Source organism: Carassius gibelio, chromosome A24 (genome assembly GCF_023724105.1).
Source record: "Carassius gibelio isolate Cgi1373 ecotype wild population from Czech Republic chromosome A24, carGib1.2-hapl.c, whole genome shotgun sequence".
In the NCBI taxonomy this organism is placed as follows: domain Eukaryota; kingdom Metazoa; phylum Chordata; class Actinopteri; order Cypriniformes; family Cyprinidae; genus Carassius; species Carassius gibelio.
This window is the reverse complement of record NC_068394.1, coordinates 21,655,716-21,671,584: the sequence shown is the minus strand read 5'-3', so window position 1 is coordinate 21,671,584 and position 15,869 is coordinate 21,655,716. Positions and strand designations below refer to the sequence as shown.

General features: G+C 34.6%; 1 long non-coding RNA gene across 2 annotated transcripts; it reads left to right on the top strand.

Annotated features, from left to right (window-relative positions):
• The first annotated feature begins 539 nt into the window (after positions 1 to 539).
• Positions 540 to 15,481, top strand: LOC127946290 (uncharacterized). 2 transcript variants are annotated; one of them, XR_008151057.1, is made up of 2 exons: positions 540 to 1,092; positions 14,258 to 15,481. It is a non-coding gene; the product is annotated as an uncharacterized LOC127946290 (long non-coding RNA). The 2 variants fall into 2 exon arrangements; XR_008151058.1 differs by lacking the exon at positions 14,258 to 15,481 and adding an exon at positions 6,547 to 7,606.
• Positions 15,482 to 15,869: the final 388 nt, after the last annotated feature.

Sequence of the window (15,869 nt, the reverse complement as noted above, 5' to 3'; positions counted from 1 at the left end):
CCCTAAATAGCCAACTTCCTGTTGGGCGGAGCCTATGATATGCAATACAAAAGTTGTTTGGATTGATGAGATTTATATGTGTACCGAGTTTCATACGTCTACGAGCAAGAATGTATGATATATGGCCCTCCATATTCCAGGGGGCGCTGTAGAGCCCCTGTGCCACGCCCGTGTATCAGTCTCTGCCCGGCCCTAATGGCCGCAGGTTCCAATCTGTGTGCCAATTTTCAAGACTTTTTAAGCACGTTAAGGGCCCCAAAAGCCCCCGAGACGTTGGAAAAAAAAAATAAATATAGCTGCAAGCAGCGATGGCGGGCTCAAGCCACCAATGCCATCGCCACCCCGGTGGCATCAGGTAAAGTGTGCCCAGCGGGCACATGCATTCATAATATCCCTCTGGCAGTGAGGTTTTAAAGGATATGGCAGTTAAAGGGTTAATCCGAATCATCTAGACTTTAAAATTACATTCACAGAACAATATATATATATATATATATATATATATATATATATATATATATTTATAACTTTAGTAACACTTTACAATAAGATTTCATTTATAAACATTATGTTAACATGAACAATATTTATATAGCATTCATTCATGTCAGTTAATATTCCAAACTTAAACATTAAAACATTGTTTTATTGTGATTTTTTTCCAAGAACATTTTACCAATTCCAAACCATATCAATCTTAATAACTACCATTATTTTTATTTAATCATTTATAAGTGCTATACAATAGTCCAGGAAAGCTGGAAGAGAAAAACACTTTATATTCATGTGTGTAGAATTATTAGGCATGTTTTCTTTTGCAGATGGAATGCGCTAAAAAAGAGTTTTAACTCAAACTGTAAAGTCGAAAATTATGAAATACCCATGAGAAATATCAAACACAAATGCAATACAGAAATGGATAAGTTAAGACTTGACCATTATACAAAAAATGCTGACTGGGTCATGAGGTCAGAAAAGAAGAAGAAAAAAACAGGTCAAGAAGAACTGACAAAAAGAATTGCAAAATAATTAGGAATTAATGTGAAGATTAATTTTTAGTCAATTCTGCAAGACAGACTTTCAGGAAAGGAGGTGGAATAAAAATGAACTCCTAAATCTTAATCCCGGATTCTGGAAGATATATTCCTCAAACCATCGGACAAGAGTAGGTGGTGCTGGTCCTTCACGAGTCACTCTAATCTGTTCATGAAGCCTATATATAAAGTCTTAATATATAGTATTTCACAATACTTCATGGTATTCTAATTAAATCATTTTTTGGAATCTTAGATTTCTCAGAACCTGACACATTGTAATTCTGAGACTCCAGGAAAGTGGCAGTTCTGTAAAATGTTGGCACTGGAGACTAAATGCTCCCTGATAGTTTCACACCTAATTCACTTAACACACACACACACACACACACACATTACCCACAGTGACAGTGGGACTGAGTGACATCAGATTTATGATAGTTTTTTAATTTTCTATCATCCATATAGTGTTGTATAGTCATGAAACTATGCATATTTCCTCAGAATGACTTGTCTTCTATGTGTACATTTTTTTGAAGTGTTTAGAAGCTGCACTTTAAAAAAATAAAAGACATTTACTGGTTACTTTTTTACTGTTATTTCAAAAAATCACCACGACAAAACCATTCAAGCTATCCAAAATTCATTCGCATCTGTTCTGTAAGATAAATTCTTTAAACAGTGGTAAAAGAGGATGTGGTGCTGAACCTTCAAGAGTCACTCAAAACGTATCTGTCCATAAAGCCTATAAAGAATTATTCTTAATATACAGTTCACAATACTTCAGCTTGTTATTCTAATTAAGTGAGGGTCATTTTATCAGTAAAATACATAAAATTCATATTATTTTTCTTTGAAAGATTTCTATAAATGATTTAAATCATACTTGTTTCTACAATAATTATTTAAAAGTGATCCTATAGCTCCATCAGGTGGCCATTATTGGTACTAAGAATTGCAAGCTTCATTTATAAGTTATGATAGTTTTAATTTTTTGCTGGCTCTTGAAAATGATAAAGCTTTGAAACTTACTGTGGTTCCTTCAAATGATGACTTCTACGTATATAAAAAATTATGAAGAGTTTGGAATTAAAAAAATTAAAGATATAGTAAAATAACTATTGTATTTTTTTATGTTACTTTAATAAATCGCTATGGCCACACCATTTAAGGTATCCTAAACCCATTCGCAATTTAACATCTTCAGTATATTGGATTCATGTTAAAAAAAAAGTTTGGTGTGAACTACTTGTGTCTTCTTGGAGGAGTATGAATTCATTTACAGGCTGATTTTATCATAAATCCACAATAGAATTTCTGAGTTCTGTATCAATCTGTGTTGTTGTTTGTTTATTTTTATTTTTTTATTTTTCATAGGAAGATAACTGATCCTTTACTCTCCTTTTTAATAAATGTGCTTATAAACCAAAAACAAGCTATTTATAGCTGTATTTATAAACTGCTTACTACTGACTATTAATATTGGGACAAGGCTTTATAAAGCATGAACTGACTATTTACTTTTTGAGTTTGAAATTATTATTTGCAGCACAAATAAGGTTTTTTACGATTTTTTAAAATTCCTAAAACTGTAAGAAAAGGATAAGGCCTAAGATTTCTATGTGAGTGGCTAAATTTATTTGTTTTTATAACTATAATGCATAAACTATGAAATTATACAAAATATATAAAAAAGTACAACAGTTATTGTTTTCCAATGTTTTTTAGCCTACTGCAATCATTCTAAACAGCTTGAATAAAACCTGTTAATATTTATTATAGACCACTGTAACTGTGTATAATCTAACAAACAAGTTTATTATGAAAATAAAAGTGTGTACACCAGATAAATTGGACGATAAAGAAATTGCTAACAATAGTATAATAGAGCATGTTTTATGTTTTTAGGCGTTTAGATGCAGAAATGGACAAATCAAATGTAAAATAAAATGTAATTGATTTAATTAAATATAGATTAATTCTTGTTAGAGCAAAATAATAAATAAATAAATACGTACACACATTAAAAACGCAGCCAAGATGAATGAATTACATTTTTTATATAGATTAAAATTGAAGACAGAAGCAGCTGGTATACGCGGTCACTTAATATTCAAATCCAGTAGATCCACTTCAGATATATTTCTCAACGGTTTACGTTCACGTGGCTGTTTTCGTTTATATTCGCCAAGCTATTTTGAAATAATCTTGTCCGTGATGTGTTCGTTTGTACGACGAAAGACAGAAACCTGCAGCTCGAGAGATATATGTTATTCTGCCAGTCGCGCTTTCAAATAGTCTTGCACACTTAAACGGGTCACAAACACCTGCATTTAGCTCTTGTAGTGTTACAATGGGTTTATTGTGTGCATTTGTGGTAATATTTTATTTAAAAAAACTCTTAAACAAGAATAAATTCGTTTGTTTTGAGCTCGACACTGTACGCGCTGATCGGAGGCGTGATTTCATATAGGCAGCCTCAAATATTTCATTTTCACACAAACAGTTCAAAAACATCTTAATTTAGCTCTTGGTGTGTTCTAATTGGTGAATTGTGTGATATCGCTGCAATACTTTATTTTTAATAGCTATAAAACAAGAATAAACTCGTTTTTTCTGAGCTCATCATTCCAGATGCTCATGCTCAGAGCGGTGATTCATCTCTCCTGTTTCTCACGTATCACTGACCACACATCCATTATTAATGAGCCCTGACCTGATAATAATCATATATGTTGGTTTAGCTTGTCAGTGTGAATTAAATCCAAGTATTTATTTGTATTTTAACCGATTTAAAAGAGAAACTAAATCTCCGGTAATTGCACCTGTAGGGGCGCAATTTATCTCAGACAATGGAAGTCTGAAGCACACACACTCAAACAGAGGGACAGAGTGATATGAGATGTCTGACAGTTTTTTAATTTTCTATTATCCATACAGTGTTGTAAAGTCGTGAAACTATCCATATTTACTCAGAATGACTTTTTGTCTGTATGAAAAAAGGTTTTGAAGTGTTTGGAATTTAAAAATGCAGGAAAATTAATAATTCCAGTTTTACTGTCATTAAAAAAAATCACCACGACAAAACCGTTCAAGCTATCCAAAATCCATTGGCAATTTAAGTTGTTTAAAATGTTTTGGCATCATGTAGACAAAGTTTGGTGTGTATAGTGTTACTCTCCTCTGAGCAGTATGCATTAATTCACAACTAAATGTAAAAAAAAATCCACATTCAAATCAAAATAGCTGACTTCCTGTTGATCGTAGCTGATGACTGTGAATTAGAAAGTTGTCCGTCTTGATAAGAACAATTTTTTTACCGAGTTTGGTGTCTGTAGCTAAAACTAACCCCCCCACTTTTGACAAAAGGTGGCGCTATAGAGTGCCTTTTCCACGCCCTCTTATGAACTTTTGCCAGTGTCTAGTTATCATAAATACTGATATGTGTTCTGAGTTTGATGAAATTCTAAGCATGTTATATGCCTCAAAATCACCTGAGAAGTATTCCAGTTTGACATGTTGCCACGGCAACAATATTTTTAGCTATTCAATTTCCCCCAGCAGATTCATATCGGCTGTGTTTTAACATTATTCTGATGAAGTTTGAAGCAAATCGAGTAAAAATAAGATGCTGAATTCAAAGCATTTTGAAAATGACACACTTCCTGCTGCCAGTTGGTGGCGCTATAACTTTGACTCCTAATAGTCACATATATGTGATCGACATCATACAATGAATAATCTGACGAAGTTTGATTGAAATCAGGAAATGTATGTGGATGGTATTAGACACTTCCTGTTTCTCAATTCTCGCCATAATTTCAACGCCTCGCCACAAGCAAACCGTTCGAGATATCAAAAATCCCCTGGCAATTTTTCATCCCCAATGTCTTGAGATCATGTTGACCGAGTTTGGTGGTAAACGAGTAAAAAACCTATGACAAGTATATCAAATTCCAGAGCATGCGCTTTTTACATAACTCTAAATAGCTGACTTCCTGTTGGGCGGAGCCCAATGACATGCAATACGAAAATTGTTCGGCACAATGAGATCTATATGTGTACTGAGTTTCATATGAATATGTGCAAGTATGTGTGAGCTATACATCAACATTTATGACTGTGTTCCAGGGGGCGCCATAGAGCCCCTGTGCCACGCCCGGGTCCCAACCTCTGCAGGCTCCTAAAGGGCACAGATTCCAAAGTGTGCGCAAATTTTCAAGAGTTTTTGAGTATGTTAGGGACCCCAAAAGCCCCCACAACTTTGACCAAAAATATGAATAATAAACCCTAAATAGCCAACTTCCTGTTGGGCGGAGCCTATGACATGCAGTACGAAAGTTGTTTGGTTTAATGAGATCTACATGTGTACCGAGTTTCATGTGTCTACGTGCAAGTATGTATGATATATGGCCCTCAGTATTCCAGGGGGCGCTGTAGAGCCCCTGTGCCACGCCCGTGTATCAGTCTCTGCCCGACCCTAATGGCCGCAGGTTCCAATCTGTGTGCCAATTTTCAAGAGTTTTCGAGCATGTTAAGGACCCCAAAAGCCCCCGTAACGTTAGAAAAAAAAAAAAAAATAATAATAATAATAAAAAATAATCCTAAGGAAAACAATAGGGCTCTCGCCCTCCAGGCTTGAGCCCTAATAACAATAAAAAATAATCCTAAGGAAAACAATAGGGCTCTCGCCCTCCAGGCTTGAGCCCTAATAATAATAATAATAATAAATATAGCTGCAAGCAGCGATGGCGGGCTCAAGCCACCAATGCCATCGCCACCCCGGTGGCATCAGGTAAACTGTGTCCAGCGGGCACATGCATTCACAATATCCCTCTGGCAGTGAGGTTTTAAAGGATATGGCGGTTAAAGGGTTAATCCGAATCATCTAGACTTTAAAATCACATTCACAGAACAATATATATATATATATAACTTTAGTAACACTTTACGATAAGATTTCATTTATAAACATTATGTTAACATGAACAATATTTATATAGCATTCATTCATGTCAGTTAATATTCCAAACTTAAACATTAAAACATTGTTTTATTGTGATTTTTTTCCAAGCACATTTTACCAATCCCAAACCATATCAATCTTAATAACTACCATTATTTTTTATTTAATCATTTATGAGTGCTATACAATAGTCCAGGAAAGCTGGAAGAGAAAAACTCCTTATATTCATGTGCAGAATTATTAGGCATGTTTTCTTTTACAGATGAAATGCACTAAAAAAGAGTTTTAACTCAAACTGTTTTAACTCAAAGTCGAAAATTATGAAATACCCATGAGAAATATCAAACACAAATGCAATACAGAAATGGATAAGTTAAGACTTGACCATTGTACAAAAATGCTGACTGGGTCATGAGGTCAGAAAAGAAGAAGAAAAAAAAAAAAACAGGTCAAGAAGAACTGACAAAAATAATTGCAAAATAATTAGGAATTAATGTGAAGATTAATTTTTAGTCAGTTCTGCAAGACAGACTTTCAGGAAAGGAGGTGGAATAAAAATGAGCTCCTAAATCTTAATCCCGGATTCTGGAAGATATATTCCTCAAACCATCAGACAAGAGGAGGTGGTGCTGGTCCTTCACGAGTCACTCTAATCAGTTCATAAAGCCTATATATAAAGTCTTAATATATAGTATTTCACAATACTTCATGGTATTCTAATTAAATCATTTTTTGGAATCTTTGATTTCTCAGAACCTGACACATTGTAATTCTGAGACTCCAGGAAAGTGGCAGTTCTGTAAAAAATTCTATGTGTACATTTTTTTGAAGTGTTTAGAAGCTGCACTTAAAAAAATAAAAGACATTTACTGGTTACTTTTTTACTGTTATTTAAAAAAATCACCACGACAAAACCATTCAAGCTATTCAAAATTCATCCGCACCTGTTCTGTAAGATACATTCTTTAAACAGTGGTAAAAGAGGATGTGGTGCTGATCCTTCAAGAGTCACTCAAAACGTATCTGTCCATAAAGCCTATGAAGAATTATTCTTAATATACAGTTCACAATACTTCGGCTTGTTATTCTAATAAAGTGAGGGTCATTTTATCAGTAAAATACATAAAATTCATATTATTTTTCTTTGAAAGATTTCTATAAATGATTTAAATCATACTTGTTTCTACAATAATTATTTAAAAGTGATCCTATAGCTTCATCTGGTGGCCATTATTGGTACTAAGAATTGCAAGCTTGATTTATATGTTATGATAGTTTTAATTTTATGCTGGCTCTTGAAAGTGATAAAGCTATGAAACTTACTGTGCTTCCTTCAAATGAGGACTTCTACTTATATAAAAAATTATGAAGATTTAGAATGAAAAATTGTAAAGATATAGTAAAATAACTATTGTATTTTTTTATGTTACTTTAATAAATCTCTATGGCAACACCATTTAAGCTATCCTAAACCCATTCACAATTTAACATCTCAGTATATAGGCATAATGTTGAAAAAGGAGTATGGAGTAGTATGAGTAGGAGTATGAATTCATTTGCAGGCTTTATCATAAATCCACAATAAAATTTCTGAGTTCTGTATCAATCTGTGTTGTTGTTTGTTTATTTTTATCTTTTATTTTTCATAGGAAGATAACTTACTCTCATTTTTAATAAATGTGCTTATAAACCAAGGACAAGCTATTTATAGCTGTATTTATAAACTGCTTACTACTGACTATTGATATTGGGACAAGGCTTTATAAAGCATGAACTGACTATTTAATAATGAGTGCAGTTATTATAAAGTGTTATCAATGAATTTGCTAATGTTAACAAATTAGACATTATTTTACAGTGTTATCAAATCCTTAAATGACTCATAAGCATTTGTGAAAGTTCTGCTTGCATTACAGCTTAGTATTGATCTGTGAGCTGAACAGATTTACTGTTACATCCATGAGATTATGTAAATTAAAATAAATATAATGTCACAGGATGTCATAGGTCAGTATCAAATGAGTTTGAAATTATTATTTGCAGCACAAATAAGGTTTTTTTAGGATTTTTAAAAATCCCTAAAACTGTCAGAAAAAGGTTAAGGCCTAAGCTATTTCTATGTGAGTGGCTAATTTTATTTTTGTTTTTATAATTGTAATACACAAACTATGAAATTATACAAAATGTATAAAAAGATAAATAAATAAATACGCACACATTAAAAAAGCAGCCAAGTCGAATGAGTTTCCTTTTTTATATAGATTAAAATTGAAGACAGAAACAAGTGGTAAATGTGGTCACTTTAATATTCAAATCCAGTAGATCCAGTTTATGTTCACGTGGCTGTTTTCGTTTATAGTCGCCAAGCTATTATGTGTTTTGAAATAATCTTGTCCGTTATGTGTTCGTTCGTACGACGAAAGGCAGAAACCTGCAGCTCGAGAGATATGTTATTCTGCCAGTCGCGCTTTCAAATAGTCTTGCACACTTAAACAGGTCACAAACACCTGCATTTAGCTCTTGTTGTGTTACAATGGGTTTATTGTGTGCATTTGTGGTAATATTTTATTTAAAAAAGTTCTTAAACAAGAATAAATTCGTTTGTTTTGAGCTGGACACTGTACGCGCTGATCGGAGGCGGTGATTTCAGATAGGCAGCTGCAAATATTTCATTTTCACACAAACAGTTCAAAAACATCTTAATTTAGCTCTTGGTGTGTTCTTATTGGTTGATTGTGTGATATCGCTGTAATAATTTATTTTTAAAAGCTTTAAAACAGGAATAAATTCGTTTTCTCTGAGCTCTTTACTCCAGACGCTCGTGATCACAGCGGTGATTCATCTCTCCTATTTCTCACGTATCTCTGGCCAGAAATAATTTATCCATGAGCCCTGAACCGGTAATAATCAGATATGTTGGTTTAGCTTGTCAGTGTGAATTAAATCTAAGTATTTGTTTGTATTTTTAACCGATTTAAAAGTGAAAGTAAAAGTCCGGGAATTGAACCTGTAGGGGCGCTATTTCTCTCAGACAATGGAAGTCTAAGCACACACACTCAAACAGAGGGACAGAGTGAGATGAGATGTCTGACAGTTTTTTTAATTTTCTGTTATCCATACAGTGTTGTAAAGTCGTGAAACTATGCATATTTCCTCAGAATGACTTTTTCATCTGTATGAAAAAATTCTTTGACGTGTTTGGAAGCTGCAATTTAAAAATACAATAATGATTCCCTTTGTAAGGTCATTTAAAAAAATCACCACGGCAAAACCATTCAAGCTATCCAAAATCCATTCACAATTTAAGTTCCTATCAGAAATACTGATGTGTGTTCAGAGTTTTGTGAAATTCTAAGTATGTTATTTGCCTCAAAATCACCTGAGAAGTATTCCAGTTTGACATGTTGCCACGGCAACAATTTTTTAGATATCAATATCCCCCTTGCAGATTTATATCAGCTGTGTTTTAACATTATTCTGATGAAGTTTGAAGCAAATCGAGTAATAATAAGATGCTGAATTCAAATCATTTTGAAAATGACACACTTCCTTCTGCCAGTTGGTGGCGCTATAACTTTGACTCCTAATAGTCACATATATGCGATCGACATCATACAACGAATAATCTGATGAAGTTTGATTAAAATCAGGAAATGTATGTGGATGGTATTAGACACTTCCTGTTTCTAATTTCTCGCCATAATTTCAACGCCTCGCCACGAGCAAACCTTTCGAGATATCAAAAATCCCCTGGCAATTTTTCATCCCCAGTGTCTTGAGATCATGTTGACCGAGTTTGGCGGCAATCGAGAAAAAATCCTATGACAAGTATTTCAAATTCCAGAGCATGCGCTTTTTACATAACTCTAAATAGCTGACTTCCTGTTGGGTGGAGCCTATGACATGCAATACGAAAGTTGTTCGGCACGATGAGATCTATATGTGTACTGAGTTTCATATGAATATGTGCAAGTATGTGTGAGCTATACATCAAAATTTTTGACTGTGTTCCAGGGGGCGCCGTAGAGCCCCTGTGACACGCCCGGGTCCCAGCCTCTGCAGGCTCCTAAAGGCCACAGATTCCAAAGTGTGCGCAAATTTTCAAGAGTTTTTGAGTATGTTAAGGACCCCAAAAGCCCCCACAACTTTGACGAAAAATTTGAATACTAAACCCTAAATAGCCAACTTCCTGTTGGGCGGAGCCTATGATATGCAATACAAAAGTTGTTTGGATTGATGAGATTTATATGTGTACCGAGTTTCATACGTCTACGAGCAAGAATGTATGATATATGGCCCTCCATATTCCAGGGGGCGCTGTAGAGCCCCTGTGCCACGCCCGTGTATCAGTCTCTGCCCGGCCCTAATGGCCGCAGGTTCCAATCTGTGTGCCAATTTTCAAGACTTTTTAAACACGTTAAGGGCCCCAAAAGCCCCCGAGACGTTGAAAAAAAAAAAAAATAATAATAATAATAATAATAAAATATAGCTGCAAGCAGCGATGTCGGGCTCAAGCCATCAGTGCAACGCCACCCCGGTGGCATCAGGATAACTGTGCCCAGTGGGCATAAGCATTTACAGTAACCCTCTGACAATCAGTTTTAAGGGATGCGGCAGTTAAAGGGTTAATCCGACCAATCTAGACTTTGAAATCACATACACAGAACAATATATATAACTTTAGTAACACTTTATTTTAATATTTATAAAAAATGTATAAGGTGTGCATTGTAGCTGACACCTATATGAACACATTACAATTGCTTTGTGACTGCAAGTCTTTCTTCTCAAATGCTATTGAGCTTCAAATTTGCATTTGAGTCCATGTGAAAAAGTTGCATAATTTACATATGACTTACAGTTTGTTGTAATAAATATCAAACATTCAATTTAATTGTGCATTATAGCTGTCACCTAGATGAACAATTACAGTTGTTTTTATGACTGTAAGTCATTCTCTTCAAATGCTACTGACGTTAGAAAAGTGTATAACAATATCACATGTAACTTTAGAGACCGGCCCTAAATTTGAGACTCTAGAAAGTCCAATGTCAAGACAACTTTATGCCTGTTTTATTTTCTTTAGTTTTCTTTTCTCTGTGCCGGATTGCTGATGTCCTATACCCAGGCATAGATGTCCATCCATCAATTACGAACATTCAGCCGCAAACATGAGGTGTGAGCGGTCGCGAGCGCGGATGGGAGAATGACGCATGTTTTTTTTTTTGTTTTTTGTTTTTTGAGCAACTGGGATGGTGCCCCCTCTGGGAGTTGGTGCCCTACGAAGACTGCATACTATGTTATACTGCATAATGTTAACAAATTAGACATTATTTTACAGTGTTACCAAATCCTTAAATAATGTATTAGTGTTTTGTAATGATTTTAATGACCTATAAGCATTTGTGAAATAGTTTTGCTTGCATTGCAGCTTTATCTGTCAGTTGAAGAGTTTTACTGTTACATCCATGAGATTAATAAATGTCATGTCACGTCACAGGTTGTCATAGGTCAGTATCAAATGAGTTTGAAATTATTATTTGCAGCACAAATTAGGGTTCTTAGGATGTTTTTAAATCCCTAAAACTGTCAGAAAAGGATAAGGCCTAAGAGATTTCTTAACCTGTAATGAAAGGAAAAAACACCACCATTAGCAACAACAAAAACAATAACAATTTAAAATACAGATTTTTTTTTTCCTGATTATTAAAGGGATGATTAGGTCTCTCTGTCTCTCTCTCTGCCAGACAGCCCCTCCCTACAGTCCACACACACTGTCACAGTCACCAACCCCCTCACACTCCCCCTCCCTCTCCCCCTCCCTTCCCTCACACAGACAGGGTGGCCAGAGTGAGATCATGTGAGTTGAGAAGTCTGACAGTTTTTTAATTTTCTTTTATCCATACAGTGTTGTAAAGTCGTGAAACTATGCATATTTCCTCAGAATGATTTGATCTTTGTATAAAAAAATGCTTTGAAGTGTTTGGAAGCTGCAATTTAAACATACAAGACAATTAATGTTTCCCTTTTTACTGTCATTTCAAAAATTCACCACGACAAAACCGTTCAAGCTAACCAAAATCCGTTCGCAATTTAAGTTCCTCAATGGTTTTTCTTCATGTAGACAAAGTTTGGTGTGTATAGTGTACTTCCCCTGTGAGGAGTATGCATTAAATCAGAGCTCAATTTAAATATTCAAATCAAAATAGCCGACTTCCTGTTGGTCATAGCTGATGACTGTGAATTAGAAAGTTGTCCGTCTTGAAAAGAACAATTTATGTACCAAGTTTGGTGTCTGTAGCTAAAACTAACCCCCCCACTTTTGACAAAAGGTGGCGCTATAGAGTGCCTCCTTCACGCCCTTTTAAAAGCTTTTGCCATTGTCTAGCTATCACTAATACTGATATGTGTTTTGAGTTTTATGTAAATCTGAGCTTGTTGTCTGCCTCAAACTCACCATAACAGAACATTCAAGTTTGACACGTTGCCATGGCAACACTATATCAGATATCAATATCCCCACAACAGATTTACATCGGCCGTGTTTTGTCATTATTCTGATGAAGTTTTAAGTAAATAGAGTAAAAATAAGATGCTGAATTCAAAGCATTTGGAAAATGGCACACTTCCTGCTGCCAGTTGGTGGCGCTATAATGTTGACTCTTAATAGTCACATATATACGATCAGTATCATACAACGAACAAACCAATGAAGTTTGATCAAATTCAGGAAATGTATGTGGATGTTATTAGACATTTCCTGTTTCTCATTTCTCGCCATAATTTCAACGCCTCGCCACGGGCAAACCGTTCGAGATATCAAAAATCCCCTCACAATTTTTCATCCCCAATGTCTTGAGATCATGTTGACCGAGTTTGGTGGCAATCAAGTAAAAGACCTATGACAAGTATATCAAATTCCAGAGCATGCTTTTTATAAACAGCCCTAAATAGCTGACTTCCTGTTGGGCGGAGCCTATGACATAGAGTGCGAAAGTTGCTCGGCTCAATGAGATCTATAAGTGTACTGAGTTTCATATAAATACATGAAAGTGTGTGTGAGCTATGGTTCAAGATTTCTGACTGTGTTCCAGGGGGCGCTGTAGAGTCCCTGTGCCACGCCCGGGTCCCAGTCTCTGTGGCGTCCTGATGGCCGCAGATTCCAATGTGTGTGCCAATTTTCAAGAGTTTTTGAGCATGTTAAGGCCTCCAAAAACCCCCGGAAGGTTTAATAAAAAATAAAAAAAATAATAATAAGAAGAAGAATAATCCTTAGAAGAACAATAGGGCTCTTCGCCCCTTCGGGCTTGAGCCCTAAAAATAATCCTAAGGAAAACAATAGGCCTCTCGCCCTTTGGGCTTGAGCCCTAATAATAATAATAATAAAATATAGCTGCAAGCAGCGATGGCGGGCTCAAGCCACCAATGCCATCACCACCCCGGTGGCATCAGGTAAACTGTGCCCAGCGGGCACATGCATTCACAATATCCCTCTGGCAGTGAGGTTTTAAAGGATAGAGGGGAGCGTAGAGGGGAGCGTGCATTTGCAGTGGCTGGGCCACGACTCTGGAATACCCTGCCTTTAGAGATCAGACTGGCCCCTTCCTTGTCTATTTTTAAATCTTTGCTAAAAACTTTTTTATTTTCCTTAGTGTACTGACTACTGTGTTATGCTACATTTTGAAATGGGTGGTTTTAAATTTTTTGTCTGGTCTATTTTTATGTATGTGTAATATTCTTGCTCTTATGTTAAAGCACTTTGGTCAGCCAGGAGGCTGTTGTAAATGCGCTATACAAATAAATTGAACTTGAACTTGAACTTGAACTTGATATGGCAGTTAAAGGGTTAATCCGAATCATCTAGACTTTAAAATCACATTCACAGAACAATATATATATATATATATATAACTTTAGTAACACTTTACAATAAGATTTCATTTATAAACATTATGTTAACATGAACAATATTTATATAGCATTCATTCATGTCAGTTAATATTCCAAACTTAAACATTAAAACATTGTTTTATTGTGATTTTCTTCCAAGCACATTTTACCAATTCCAAACCATATCAATCTTAATAACTACCATTATTTTTTATTTAATCATTTATGAGTGCTATACAATAGTCCAGGAAAGCTGGAAGAGAAAAACAGGTCAAGAAGAACTGACAAAAGAATTGCAAAAGAATTAGGAATTAATGTGAAGATTAATTTTTAGTCAATTCTGCGAGACAGACTTTCAGGAAAGGAGGTGGAATAAAAATGAGCTCCTAAATCTTAATCCCGGATTCTGGAAGATATATTCCTCAAACCATCAAACAAGAGGAGGTGGTGCTGGTCCTTCACGAGTCAGTCTAATCTGTTCATTAAGCCTATATATAAAGTCTTAATATATAGTATTTCACAATACTTCATGGTATTCTAATTAAATATTTTTTTGGAATCTTAGATCTCTCAGAACCTGACACATTGTAATTCTGAGACTCCAGGAAAGTGGCAATTCTGTAAAATGTTGGCGCTGGAGACTAAATGCTCACTGATAGTTTCACACCTAATTCACTTAAAACACACACAAACACACACACACAGTGACAGAGGGACAGAGTGACATCAGATGTATGTTTTTTAATTTTCTGTCATCCATATAATGTTGTATAGTCATGAAACTATGCATATTTCCTCAGAATGACTTGTCTTCTATGTGTACATTTTTTTGAAGTGTTTAGAAGCTGCACTTTTTTTTACTGGTTCCTTTTTTACTATTATTTCAAAAAATCACCACGACAAAACCATTCAAGCTATCCAAAATTCATTCACACCTGTTCTGTAAGATTAATTCTTTAAACAGTGGTAAAAGATGATGTGGTGCTGAACCTTCAAGAGTCACTTAAAACGTATCTGTCCATAAAGCCTATTAAGAATTATTCTTAATATACAGTTCACAATACTTCAGCTTGTTATTCTAATTAAGTGAGGGTCATTTTATCAGTAAAATTCCTAAAATACATATTATTTTATTTGAAAGATTTCTATAAATTATTTAAATCATACTCGTTTCTCCAATAATTATTTAAAAGTAATCCTATAGCTCCCTCTGGTGGCCATTATAGGTACTAAGAATTGCAAGCTTGATTTATAAGTTATGATAGTTTTAATTTTATGCTGGCTCTTGAAAATGATAAAGCTATGAAACTTACTGTGCTTCCTTCAAATGAGGACTTCTACTTATATAAAAAATTATGAAGAGTTAGCATGAAAAATTTTAAAGATATAGTAAAATAACTATTGTATTTTTTATGTTACTTTAATAAATCTCTATGGCAACACCATTTAAGCTATCCTAAACCCATTCACAATTTAACATCTCAGTATATAGGCATAATGTTGAAAAAGGAGTATGGAGTAGTATGAGTAGGAGTATGAATTCATTTGCAGGCTTTATCATAAATCCACAATAAAATTTCTGAGTTCTGTATCAATCTGTGTTGTTGTTTGTTTATTTTTATCTTTTATTTTTCATAGGAAGATAACTTACTCTCATTTTTAATAAATGTGCTTATAAACCAAGGACAAGCTATTTATAGCTGTATTTATAAACTGCTTACTACTGACTATTAATATTGGGACAAGGCTTTATAAAGCATGAACTGACTATTTAATAATGAGTGCAGTTATTATAAAGTGTTATCAATGAATTTGCTAATGTTAACACATTAGACATTATTTTACAGTGTTATCAAATCCTTAAATGACTCATAAGCATTTGTGAAAGTTCTGCTTGCATTACAGCTTAGTATTGATCTGTGAGCTGAACAGATTTACTGTTACATCCATGAGATTATGTAAATTAAAATAAATATAAT